A 14,055-nucleotide genomic window follows, 5' to 3' on the forward strand; every position below is an offset into this window, starting at 1 on the left:
TGTTGCACACGCAGCTGAAAATCCACAGCAGCCATTGCTTGTTGGTGCCTTGCTAGACTCAGGGTCCATAGGGGCACCTGTCATTCCTGTAGACAAGTGAGGACCAGTGTTGCTGAAGACTGCACATGTCTAGGGAACTGGTCAGTCACATGCCACCTGCTGCAGGATTTGGTGCCACAGGGACACAGAAAGCATCCACTGCCTGTGACCGTGAAAGTGATTGCAGTGCTCAATTTTTACGCCAATGGCTCCTTTCAGGGCTCTACAGTTGTCCTGTGCGGGACCTTACAAGCATCCACAAGCAAGTGTATCCAGGAGGTCACAGACATCATCTTCACAAAGGCACAGAACTTTGTGTATTTCACTTGGGATCAGGAAAGCCAGGAAGCAAGAGCGTTTGGATTTGCGCAGATCTCAGGTTGTCCACGGGTGCAGGGTGCCATCGACTACACTCCCATGGCACTTAGATCTCCATGGCAACAGCAGTCAGCTGCATCAATGCAAGGGCTTCCATTCACCAAATGTTCATGCAACCACGACAAACGCAATGTACAGGTCTGCACGTGATTCCCAGGGAGCATCCACAACTCCTAGACCCTTAGCAGGTCTCAGATCTCTGACATCTTCCAGGGTCCACAGGGGCTGCAAGATTAGCTCCTCAGGGAACAAGGGTTACCCACAGAGGACGTAGCTGATGATGTCTGTACGGCGGCCTCAGACTGCACCAGAGCGGTTGTATAACAAGGTTCATGCTCCACCCAGGCTTTGGTGGAACAAACAATAGGTATTTTGAAAATGAGGTTCTAGTGTCTCAACAGGTCCAGTGGAGCAGGGTAATACAGTCTCCAGAGGGTGTCGCACATTATCCTTGCTTGCTGCATGCTCCACAATCTGACGCTGCAACACAGGGAGGACTTGGCTGAGGAGGAGATGGGAAGAGCTGCACGTCTCGTCCGATGAGGAAGACATCAAAGGGGATGAGGGTGAAGAGGTCCTCAAAGGTGAAAATGTCAGCAATGAGGCTGTTGTACTGACCAGACAAGGTAGTTGCGCTCGGGAGGCCCACATAGCCACAAGATCCGTGGAGGATGACGACAAGATGCAGTGAGGATAGTTCTGACAGCCTCAACTTGCATTTGTGAATGTTTGACTCCTGTGTGGCTGATGGCAGTGCACATACCCTCAGTGCTCAGGCACATGTCATTGAGACGCAGCGGAGGCCCTAATAGTCGCTAGATTTCAGGAAGACGATGACACCATGCAGTGAGGACATTCCATAGACGTTCAGCAGATTGTGACCCTGATGCTACTCTAGAACTAGGTCCCACCGAGGTGTGCGCCTCTGCACTGTGGAGAGCGCGGGTGAGCGCTGTGCCAGGTCTCCAATTATGATGTCAACAGATTCTTCTTACAAGGTGTCTTCGGGGCTTGAGTTGAGGACCTAGCTCATGGGCCCCTTCGGCTACTTCCCAGATGTCCCTGCGAAAGAAGTGATAATTAGTGCATGGCAGGCGACTGCGGAACAGGGGAACTTGCTCACAGCAAGGATGCCTGACATGTGTGGGTGGTGAGTGGTGCCATGGATGGGATGAGGACGCTATCGGCAGGTGAAAGTGTGTGAGAGAAAGTGAACGGTGATGTCCCTTGAAGTGGCAGTGAGTGAGATCCCTGTGTATGTGTGATGGATTTGTGTGTGTGAGAGTTGAAAGTGAAGAGAAGAGTGAATTACCCTGGCGGAATGGAGGCGAGAATTCATCTTCTTCCTGCACAGGGTGGCTGTCCTCTTTTGCAGGCCACTGGCGCTGATCACTGCTGCCACTGCCTCCCATGCTGGATTGGTGACCTTGCTTGTTGGTCTTCACCCAGTGCGGGGGTAGATGACTTCACAGCACATCTCAACTGTGTCCAATAGGCACCTGATGGAGGCAACGTTGAATTTGGGGGCAGCATGCTTCCTCCCTTTGGCAGCCATGAGTTTGCAGCAGCTTCCGATCCCTTAGGGAGAGCTAGCTCCGTGCAGGGTCCCCCTTTAAATATGACACCTGGATTACTGTAGGCCTGAGGTGACAGCTAGGCAGGTGAATCAGAGGCCACCACACCAGCGAACCAGCCTCTTTCCCAGGAATGCATTATCAATGAAGCGGGACACACCATGAATAGGACGATACGGTGAGAAAAACTGCCATTTTGGTTGGCAGGTAAAATGACATTTTTTATGCCAACTACTGCAATTAGTGCAAATCTGGGACGATTCCACCCATAGAGTCTCCGAGGTAACAGTACTTGTATATAGTCTTAACTCCAAATAAAAAATCCACATTATTGTTTTACTAATCCTTATGTATGATTGGTACATTTACATCGAAGAAGGAGAAGAATGTGACATGGTGCCAGGGTGGCAGCACGGTTTTTATAGATTTGACTAAGCAGACTACAAGCCTCAACACTTTCATATCCGGCAGAAGAAAATAACGGTTGTGAAAATGAAATACCTATCAAAACTCACCATGTGTAAACATTCTGCAGCTTTTTAGGGATTCTACACACACCATCCCTTCATTCTGAAATCACACCTCGTTCCAACCCTCAGGCATTGAGTCCCGGTAAAGTTGTTCAAATCTGGGAGAGTTTAATTAATAAAAGTCTAACTGCCACAAAGTTTAAGGAGGAACAGAAGTTAAGCAGCAGATTTCAAGTGGTTTCACTTTAAGTAGAACTCCACAGACAGAAGAATTCATTACTGCTGAAGATAAATACTATAGATTTGCATGAGAAAAAGAATCTATTCAGTAACAGCTCCTAACAGCTAGAAAAATTCTGTAAATGTTTCACTGTTTGCTATCATTTTTGATGTCTCCATCCATTTTCCTGCCAAAAGCACTGTTTTGTGGGTAAAGCTCAGAGCTAAAACCAGGAAAAATCAGAAAGAGCTCAACAGCGCCACCATTGCAGTCAAGCAGTAACCTACAACAAGCTAAGACAGTGGCCATTAGAAGTACTGCAACTCAGCACTAAATTAATTCTAAAAGACCAGAAGGAAACTTGAATAGCTGTTAACAGCCCCAGATAGCATTAAAAATCCTTCAAAAAGGTAAAAGATGACCACAAAATGTCCAACCCTCAACTGGAAGGCAACGGATTTCCATCTGATGTATCTCCCACACACCCGGCCGCATTTCCTGCACCTGCTGTATCGCGGATGACTCCAGAGGCACATCATTAGCCACAGACTGAGCATGTGCTTGGTCCCCTGCAGTCCTCCAACTGCTGGCACCATGGGCACTCTCTGTCTCTGCCAGCTCCTCCAACAACTGTGAAGTGCCCTCGCTGCTGTGCCCCAGGACACTAGCCGATGTTCTAATTCCCACTAAGGTGCTAGTATCTGCACTGGTGCCTACCTGGCAGAGATGGTGTGACACTGGTGAGACTCCAGGCCCTCAGTTGTGAGAGGGGACCCCTGCTGCTCCTCCTCCAAGCCCTGCTCTGCTGATGCTGAAAGGAAGAACAAGGAGAGCTGTTAGGAGCTGTTACTGAATAGATTCGCCAGTTCACGTGGAGACAATGTCAATGTGCATCCCCGTCCCCCAGATCATTATGCGCTCATCCTTCCGTAAGCAATGGTCAAGCCATGTTGCAAACTTCAATCACTCACATTCAGCACTACCAGGGCTGTTGGGAGAACAATGGTGACCTCACTGCTGGGCATACATACCTGCCCGTGGCATCCCAGTCTCACTGACACCGGTGGACCTGGACGCATGGCTCCTCTCCAAATCCGGGGCCTCCTGCTTGAAGCAGCTAAGAATCGCCAACGGTGCCGGGCTGTCGCCAATCCTCACCCGCTCGGCGGCGTTATGTGCATTCTTCTGAAAAGGAAAGAAGAGCATTGATTAGTATTACTTGTACCTGGATTCTCTTCGCGGACACCCCACCCCACCCCAATCAGAGTGGGACATTGCATGGCTCCAGTGCCTCCTCACCCGTCTGCTGCTGAACACTCACACAAAGACGCTAGATGTGTCTACACACCTCCTCCACCAGCAGCACCCCCAATTCCACACCCTTGGCCAAATGAGGCCTACATTACATTAGGCGCCAGTCAAACCTTCCATAGCAAGGAAGCACAAGCATGTGGAGCGCAGAGGACAGCAGATCGATCGGTGCCACGTACCTTGAAGCTCCCCTCCCAGCATGTCATCGCCCTGACTTTAACATGTCCTGGAGTTCAAGCACTGCGTCTAGGGGCAGCTCCTCCAGGTTGCCCCCAAATCAGTAATGTGGGTCTCAGTGTATCACATGCTGTGGGTGCAGAACCCATCTCTTCACCACCCTCTCAGGGTGACCTCAGCATGGGCAGAATCTCCTGGCCCACCCAGCGAAGGACACATGCCGTCAATGATTCAATGCAGTCACTACACTCAGACTTGGGGTGGGGGGGCGCCAGGGGGGAAAGCCTACCTGCCGGGTCAAGTGATCAATGCCAACATGGTATTCACATGGTACTCACCCTTCCTGAGTACAACAGGCTGTTGAAGCGCTTGTCACACTGGATCCAGGTGTACCACACCACGTCGCAGGAGCTCACCACCTCCGCCACCTCCTCCTAGACATGTTTGGTCATGTGGGGTGGCCTCCTCCTCCCGTCCTGGTGTTCGAGGACCTCCCGCTGTGCTGCCACTTCCTCGAGGAGGGCAGCAAGGCAAGCATCAGAAATACGAGGGGCACAGTGCCCCCCTGCCCTACCCTCCTGCCTGGCCTGCTCACCAGCAGCACTCTGGGGTGCCCTTCCACTGGCCATGATTCACAGCCTTTTAAAGGCTACAGCAGCTATTTAAAACAGGCCACCGGGTCGCCATTGGACCCAGGGTTCATTGCAGTCCTGCCGCTGCCCACCCACTCCCACTGTTCTTGGGAGCCACGATTCACGCTGGGCATGCCTTAATTGGTCCGCCTGTGTAAAATGGCGGCGTTGACATGGTCGTAGGCGGCGATCGGGTCCACGTCAGCTCCCACTCCACCCGCCCAACAGGCAGAAAATTCTACCCATTAACTCTATCTCTCTCTCCACAGGTGCTGTTAGACCTGCTGAGCTTTTCCAGCATTTTTTGTTTTTGTTTCGGATTTCCATTTGAATTTATTTTGTTCTGACAACACATCGAGCTGTGTTTTCTGGACCTCAGTATTTCTGAATCAGATGAATAAGCCATTAAAATTAAAATTGGTATAGGCAATAAAGTTCTTGTCAGACTGAACACATCTGACAGAATTTTCTGCCTGTCGGGTGGGCGGGCGGGCCCGACCCAATCTCCGGTGGGCGGAGAGCTGAACCCTGCCAGAGAAGCGGGCCCCGCTGCCATTTTACATGGGTGGGCCAATTAAGGCCCAGCCAGCGTGACATCCGGCAGGAAGCGCTTCCTCTGCGGGTGGGGGGGGGTATTCCCCAAAATCGAGAGTGCACTCTTTCGCGCGTGCGCACAAAAGAGCACACATCTCCCTGAGGCAAAGTGCTGCCTCAGGGAGATCACTTACACTTTTAAAAATATGAAAAATAGAAAAAAAAAATTCCCTAACATGTCCCCATCATGTGACATGTTCATAATTTTCATAATAAGTTTATTAAACTTTTTAAAACCCTACATGAAACCTCATCCCGCCAGTGGATGAGGTTTCATGTTTTTTCTATTCCCCGCCGGGGCTCCTGGCCTACCCACCAACCTTAAGGTTGGACGGGCAGGTCCTTTAATTGTATAATTGATCCTGTCAATGGCCTCAATTGGCCATTGACAGGTTGGCGGGCTCGCAGCTGATTTTGCTGCGCCCCCACCTTCCTGAACATTTAAATGGGCCGGGATGACGTCGGGCATTCCGCCCAACATCATCCCACGTCATTTTATGCGCCGGCGAGCGGGCCCCACCCCCTGCTCGCCGACAGCAAAATTCTGCCCATCAGGTCTGTCCAATGATCGTGTTAAAAATCTGAACAAAATATGCTCAACAGTTAAAGATCAATTACGAGTGAACGTATGCTCAACTTCAGAATACACTGTCTGGAATTCATGCCCTTTAGGCAACAACTATTGAAGGCTGTAGACCAATTCATAAGTAGATGCAGAGACAAGGGATGGGATTGCAACTTCACAGCAGTCAAGCTAGCTGACAGAATAGTCAAGCTTGTGATGGCATCTACCCCAATGGAACCATTCCAAAAAGACCTCTTGGATCAACCCAAAGGTTACACCATGGAAGCACTACTACAAAGCGGATGCAAGTTCTTTCTCTATCAACATCTTGGGGGTTATCATTGACCAGAAACTATATCTGAACTTGCAAACCTCATACTGCAGAACCAACATGGAATTGCTATTCGGCAGACAAGTGCAGACAAACCTCTCCAGTCATCGCTCGTCGATGCTCCCAGGAGTACATGATGCATTACTCCAAAATCAGGGAAAGATGAAAAATATCCATGACTGGCATGCGGGTAATGAATGAGTCAACCTGAACATCGGAAAGAAAGTTCGAGTACAACACCCCCCCAACTGATGACACCTGGAATCCAGCAGAAATTGTTAGCATTTTCCCAAAACCAAGGTCAAATCAAGTACAAATACCAAATGCAGTGTGACGAAACAAATGCCAAATCTGAACAATACCAGAATCAGAAACACCAAATAATCCTATGGCACAGAGAACAGTTTAAAATGCAACACAAACAAAACACCCTTAACCAACATTCTGAAAATGTACAGCAGCCTCCAGCAAAAATCACCAAGACTAAGTCTGGATGGACAAGCAAACTGCCAATCTGTTTCAAAGACTTGTAAATTTATTTCTCTATGCTAAAATACATTCAGACACAATGTTATTTTGGTTTGCTTTTATGTAAATGGTTTGAGTCTTTAAAGGTAAATCCTTAGTTAGAAAAAAAGGGGGATGTTGTGATATGATGTGTATATACCTTTAAGTCAGCAATCTTAAACTACTATCAATCATTACCATCTCGACAGAATGTGATATATTAGTCCCATGACTTGTAGTCACTCTACAATCAATAGCAGTTGAGGTCAGACATGTATACAGAATCTCCCAGTAAACAGTACTTGCATAATAGTCTTATCTTCAAATAAAGGACCCATGTTATTGTTTCACCACTTTTTTTTATTCATTCATAGATGTGGGCTTTGCTGGCTGGGCCAGCATTTATTGCCCATCCCTAGTTGCCCTTGAGAAGGTGGTGAGCTGCCTTCTTGAATCGCTGCTGTCCCTGTGGTGTAGGTACCTCCACAGTGCTGTTAGGAAGGGAGTTCCAGCGACAGTGAAGGAACGGCAATATATTTCCAAATCAGGATGGTGAGTGACTTGGAGGGGAACTTCCAGTTGATGATGTTCCCATCTATGTGCTGCCCTTGGTCCTTCTAGATGGTAGTGTTGTGGTTTGGAAGGTGCTGTCTAAGAAGCCTTGGTGAATTCCTGCAATGCATCTTGTAGATGGTACACACTGCTGCTACTGTACAACAGTGGTGGAGGGTGTGAATTTTGTGGATGTGGCGCCAATCAAACGGGCTGCTTTGTCCTGGATGGTGTCAAGCTTCTTGAGTGTTGTGGGAGCTGTACTCATCCAGACAAGTGGGAAGTATTCCATCACACTCCTGACTTGTGTCTTGTAGATGGTGGACAGGTTTTGGGGAGTCAGGAAGTGAGTTAATCACCACAGAATTCCTAGCCTCTGACCTGTTCTTGTAAACACAGTATTTACATGGCTATAAAAACAAAAAAACTGCAGATGCTGGAAATCCAAAACAAAAACAAAAACAGAATTACCTGGAAAAACTCAGCAGGTCCGGCAGCATCGGCGGAGAAGAAAAGAGTTGACGTTTCGAGTCCTCATGACCCTTCGACAGAACTGTCGAAGGGTCATGAGGACTCGAAACGTCAACTCTTTTCTTCTCCGCCGATGCTGCCGGACCTGCTGAGTTTTTCCAGGTAATTCTGTATTTATATGGCTAGTTCAGTTCAGTTTCTGGTCAATGATAACCCCCAGGATGTTGATAGTGGGAGATTCAGTGATTCAGTGCCATTGAACATCAAGGGGCAATGGTTAGATTCTCTCTTGTTGGAGATGATCATTGCCTAGCACCTGAGCGAACCAATCCTTATGTATGATTGGTGTGTTTACACCAAAGAACGTAACACATGTCACCTGTGCTACATCAAGAGCACCTGTCTCCCAACAGGTGAGTCCTTCTCTGCACCATTCAGCCTTTTAGGGGGCCTAGCTAATTCTCTGGAGTGACCATGACTGGTTTCCCACTGTCTGCCCCAAACAGCATTTGCAGCCCATGCACCCCTGTGAAAATCTCAACATCCCCCCTGGATGAACTCTTAATGAATCCTTGAAGCATCTTAATTACTCTTTTAAATCACTCAGGTGTCATTGGGAACCCGCTGTACCCATCCCACCACCCCTCCCCCCTCCTGGATAATTGCACATTGATAAGTGTGACATGGGTTGGGGGGGGGTGGTGGTGGTGTTAAGGGTGAGCTGATTAAGATGTATAAACAAAAAAAGTCCTTACACTGCATTCTTATATGTCAGTCCTATCCTCTGATTTAACTGTGGTTTTGTTTGAGTAATTAGGAAGGCCCCTCGTTGCCACTTTTCTTACATCCAGTCTCTTTAAATTCCTTCTTTAAGCTATTTCATCTACAATTGGTATTTTTGCTAATTACCTTTAATAAGCTTTAAAGGTCCATAATATATTTGATATGAAAAATATATTACCCTGGAGAGGTTAGAGATGGCATGATAGTTTGCAAGGACAGAGGGATTGAGGCTAAAATTTTTGATGGGAGTGTTGAGGATGGCAGTTTAGGGAGGGCGGAGAGACAGTACCTGAGTGGAGGTAACCAGCTATAATGTCAGCTAGCATGGGAATCAGGATCAGAATTTAGTTGTTTAGCAGTTTAGTAGGAATGAGTGGAGAAAGCAGGAAATGAGCATCTGACTGTAAGACCAACAGAGAAATTTCCTTCCTCTTACTTGGGTAGAGAGGCAGCTGTCCACTGTTTTGCAACATGCTTCTAATTAAAATTAAAGTGAGTAGTGAAACTGGCAGGAGAAACTTGCAGTTAAATAAAAATAATGGGACTAATCACAGGATGCTATGTGGTGGTGTATCATGTTTATTATATGTCATTAATTATTATTTTAAATAAAAATTATAAAAATGTATTTTTTCATAGTGGAGTAGAGACCATGAATATGTTCAGCGTAATCTTTAATTATTTCACAACTCAGCTGTCATTTCTGACAAACCCAACCCCAAACTAAAACCTGTCTTTTCTCTTTTCCGGTGTTGATGGACCTGATGTTTATTTTAAGCATTTGATTTTGTCATTTCTTTAGAAGGACAGCATTAACCAGATACTCCTGTACACTGATAACCTAAAAACTCATTTCTTATAATGTTGACATAATACTAGACAACAATGTGGCATAAACAAAGTAAAATACATATTTCATGTTCCAAACAAAGGGTGCGCGTAAAATGCTGCTGCACTGTTACAGGTGCTGATTGCATATCTGGAATTGGACTGTTGTCTATAGTGGTTTTTGTGTATACTTTTGACCAAAACATTTTGCTGTGAATAAGTCCCAGCTAGTAACTTGCTCCTTGAACTGTTTGCTTCTGCCTCATTTAGGTCTCATAGGTTGCATCTCTAAGCTCTCTAATCCCACGAGAGAGAGAGAAAAAAAGCTCTGCTGGTATGCACAAATGCACGTTAAAATACATCAAAAGCAGCATAGCAATGTTGTAAACCATGGCATCACCACAGAAACATTAAGCTGTAGAAATTTTCCAAGGAAAACTGCAGCACAGAGGAACCAGATTTGAATATTCTTTGCATCTTTAACTGAAACTAGTACCTTCAAAATGATGTGCAAAAATGCTCAAATGAGAATGTGCCTTGTTGAAAATGGTCTTTGCTCTGAATGATGACAATGATACATCCTTGTTGATTGGATACATGTTTAAATGAAGGAACCTACAAACCTGTAAAATTATATTTTCATTGTTGATAACACTACTCTTTTTGAAATAACAGAAGCACAATACATAAAAGGATAATTCTGTTTTCAGTCAGCTCTTTTACTGTTCAAATCTCCCTATTGATTTCTAATGCTACTAAAGAAAATCTCTCTTTAGTCCTGTGAAACAAATCATATAATCCTTTCAAAAAAGGACAATTTTTTAAAAAGGTTTGCATAATTGTTACAACAATGAGGTCACATACTATAACACCTCACTCCAATCTGTAAAGAGTCAATGTTTCCTTTCCATTTTAAAAAGGTTCAATTACAGTGCCAGTAAAATTGCATGGATTGTCAATGCCTCCTATTGGTCTGCTCCTATCAGCCATACCTAACGCTCTTCAACCAGTGTATGAATCAGGCGCTAAATCTTCTGAGTGTCAGCTACCTTCTTCATCAATATGATCTCTGGCTTTCACCACTTTTCCCTTGAAATCCAGCTGTGTGGCTAGTTATGCATGGGAAACAAACCGAGTCAAATGGTAAGATATCCATTTGATTATGAAACACATTACTAAACTGAAAATGTCCATATGCAACAAAAAAGCTCTTTTTACAATCCATCTATGGGAACATGCAGCCTGTAATTCTGTACATAACTTTTGTGAGCAAAGCTATCAACCCCCTATACATCTTATTCTGTCCATTGGATGATGGTTACAAAATAAGGCAATGGCAAAAAGGTGAGACATGCTGAACTTTACATTAATTCACTCCTGCATTCCTACATATCTGTAATGCAGAACTTACACGGTGTGTGCTGCTGCTAACAACCCACACTACATTTTTGAAATACAGTCAATATCTTACATATAATATGAGCCAATTATCTGTGTATATATGTATATTAAATTTCACTAGCTTTGACCAAAACAAACTTTGAATATTTGCAATTCCATTTTCTGTTAAATTTATGATTTCATGAAAGAAAATACCTTTTTTATAATCAAAGTTAAAGACAATTTTCAATATATGTGAAAGGAAGAATATTTATTACCTTTACTGAAAATATATATTTGAAATGTTATCTGCCTTAGGAGAAAAAAACTGTTTATTTTACATACAGTATGTTCATGTCTTTCACCTGTAATTCATACAATGAATATATATACATTTCTAATTTCAAAACAGTAAAAAGAAAGATTGGCTTACAGATAACGGGACCATGTCTACTTCATATTGTTTTGCTATAATTTCAGTATTTTAAATCGTTAGTAAAATGAATACCTTTAATCTGGAAAATTGCATTAATATAACACAAAATAACGTGAAAACATTAATGATCTTATAAAAGTTGAAACATACAGTTCAAATGTTCTTTCTTTTAAAAGTGATAAACTAAATTTATCTCTTGGTTCACTACATAATTGTTATGCTTAAACTCTGTTGATAAAAATTCAAAAGCTTTCTTTGCCAGGATAGAATATAAATCAAGATAATAATATACTTTTAATAGTAATTCTTTGAATGGAGGTGTCAATTATTAATTTTGGAATTCACTATGTATTTCAACATGTAGTTCAGGAAAATATATCTCTTTAATTGCAACTATTATGAATATAAATTCTTGGCTTTATGAAGTGCTTTTGTGCAAGTTGCCTTTCAGTCTGCTTTATAATATTCCATTTGTTTATTTTGTTAAAGACAGTTAAAACTGATCAATTGTCATTATTTATCTAACCGGAAACAGATAATCAGCTAAAAACCTTTGACACCAAGGCAATCCATGATAGTAAAATGTCAATGGCGGAATGAAAATTCCAATTGCACTTTGTCAGTAGAACGATCAGCTCATCTCCCCTTCATTCTATGCAATGGTAGATTACTAATTTAATCACATTTACAAGCCAACTTGTAGCCCTTAAAAAATGAACACAGGAGACTCTGCCATATCTTCACAATGTTGATAAAATACAGCTTGGAAAAAGTGTGATACAGAACAGATGAATTGCGTAATTACTACTGTCAAGGCTTTTATTTTATTTTAGTATTAGAAACAAAAATGCAAAAGCATAAATCTAAACATGGAGTTACCATACAAGCTCCACAGCATGATATTGTTTGAATGCATAGCATTTTTCTATCGGCTTTTGTTCAAATATCTATGTATTTTCTGAAGGTTTCGCTTGCATAGGATGAAATTTAGAAAAAAGGGTTTACTGCATTGGTAAAATGTACAGACATTTTTTTAAAATTATTCAATATACTTCAAAATAAATGCATAGTGTTGGAGCATTGATATAGTATTCATTCATTTACCATTAAAGGCTTCAAGTGATTAAGTATGCAACATTGAAATGACTGCAAAAGCTGAATCTGGGCTGGCAATGAACATAAGTCCTCTTCATTTATACCTCTTTGTTTTGCTCGGTATTGCTTAATTTAAGGAGAAACATCAAAGATGCAGCTGACAGCTTTGAAGCACAGGATAGAAAATAGACCTGAATGGTCCTTTACAAAAGCTCGACTCCAGAATCTAGCCAAGCTCAAATGGCAAATGACCCTACCATTGCTCCCGTTACAAAAAAAGGGTCAGGCGCAGTTTTAGATAAATAATGCATGTGACTTAGAAATTGTTTCACAAGCAACAGAAAATGTATTCATAATGAGTCCAGTTTCTTTGCCATTTAATTAAGATTTTTTTTTTCCAAAACAATTTGATGTAAAATGTACCTCTTATTAAAAATGGATGGATAACATCATTTGCAAAACAGTCACATTTCTCAACATAAGTTTGATTTCACAAAAAAATCTTTGGGACAATAATAAATGGATGTTTTGTCTAAAAAAGCCGATATGCATCCTAAACTCCAAAGTTTGAGAAATTTACATTCATATTAGAAACAATTACATGCACCATCATCCAGACATCAGCTGTGTCATGAAATTCATTGATGCACTGTATGGGCCCCTGTATTATTCTGGCCTTGCTCTCTCCAGTCTACACAGGCCGAGACCACACAGCAATGGTGTTTCTACAGCTAACTGTACTTAAACTTTGTGTCTGATCAAGTTAAGTGTATTGGATTTGAAAACAGTTAGTCAATTGTTTCTAGTCCCTAGGTGGTGGTTTATGGTAATGTTTGCATCAATACTAACAAAAGCCATACTGCAGTACAAAGTACATCAAGGAAATGAAAGACAAGGCTGCCTGTTGTCAGCTCTGTCTACAATAAAAGCAGGATTTAGAGCTGGGGCAGAGATCGTTAGGAAACTGCAAAATGAATGAACTGCAGAAATCATGGGGCCGATGGTTCATGGTAGTGGTTTAGGGACTGGCTAATGGCCTGGGTTGTACCCGAGCTACGAGATATATGAACCCAACTCAGTGATCATACAAAAAGGTCAGTGAAGAGAAAAATGCATGAGGTAGCATAATAGGGCTTCATCGTTAAGAAATAGCAGTAGGAAAACAAGTTCTGATTCATGCAAATCATTAGTTACAGTGTTCCTGATTAGCTTGACTGCTAAAAACAGAAGGTCAGAATCTTCACTGATTAAATAAGACCTTTTAATACCTTATCCTAATTAAACTATTTATAATAACAGTAAATCAAGTATTCTAAACTGAAAAATGCAAATTTCCCATTATCTTAGGCCAAAACATAAAGAAATGGCACTCACATTACAAATTTGATTTAAATGATCAATAATATTGTTAGATGAATCCAATGTACAGTAAATAATGGATTAAAACCAATACATTTCAACGAAATGATAATTGCATATACCTATTAAACTATATTAACAGTGTGAGCCATGTACTTATCATTTGAAAGCCATTAGAAAAAATTAGAGAGTCAAATCACAATCTTCAATATTCATAAATAATGTCAAAGGAAGGTTTGTCTCATACCACAGATTTTAGTTATTTTAAGGATTCTAGTAGAAGGTAAATGACTCATGAATGAATATTTACAATATTTTTATGTTAATGTCTGAACAAAAACGTATTTTTGACT

The sequence above is a fragment of the Carcharodon carcharias genome, chromosome 6 (genome assembly GCF_017639515.1).
Source record: "Carcharodon carcharias isolate sCarCar2 chromosome 6, sCarCar2.pri, whole genome shotgun sequence".
NCBI lineage: Eukaryota > Metazoa > Chordata > Chondrichthyes > Lamniformes > Lamnidae > Carcharodon > Carcharodon carcharias.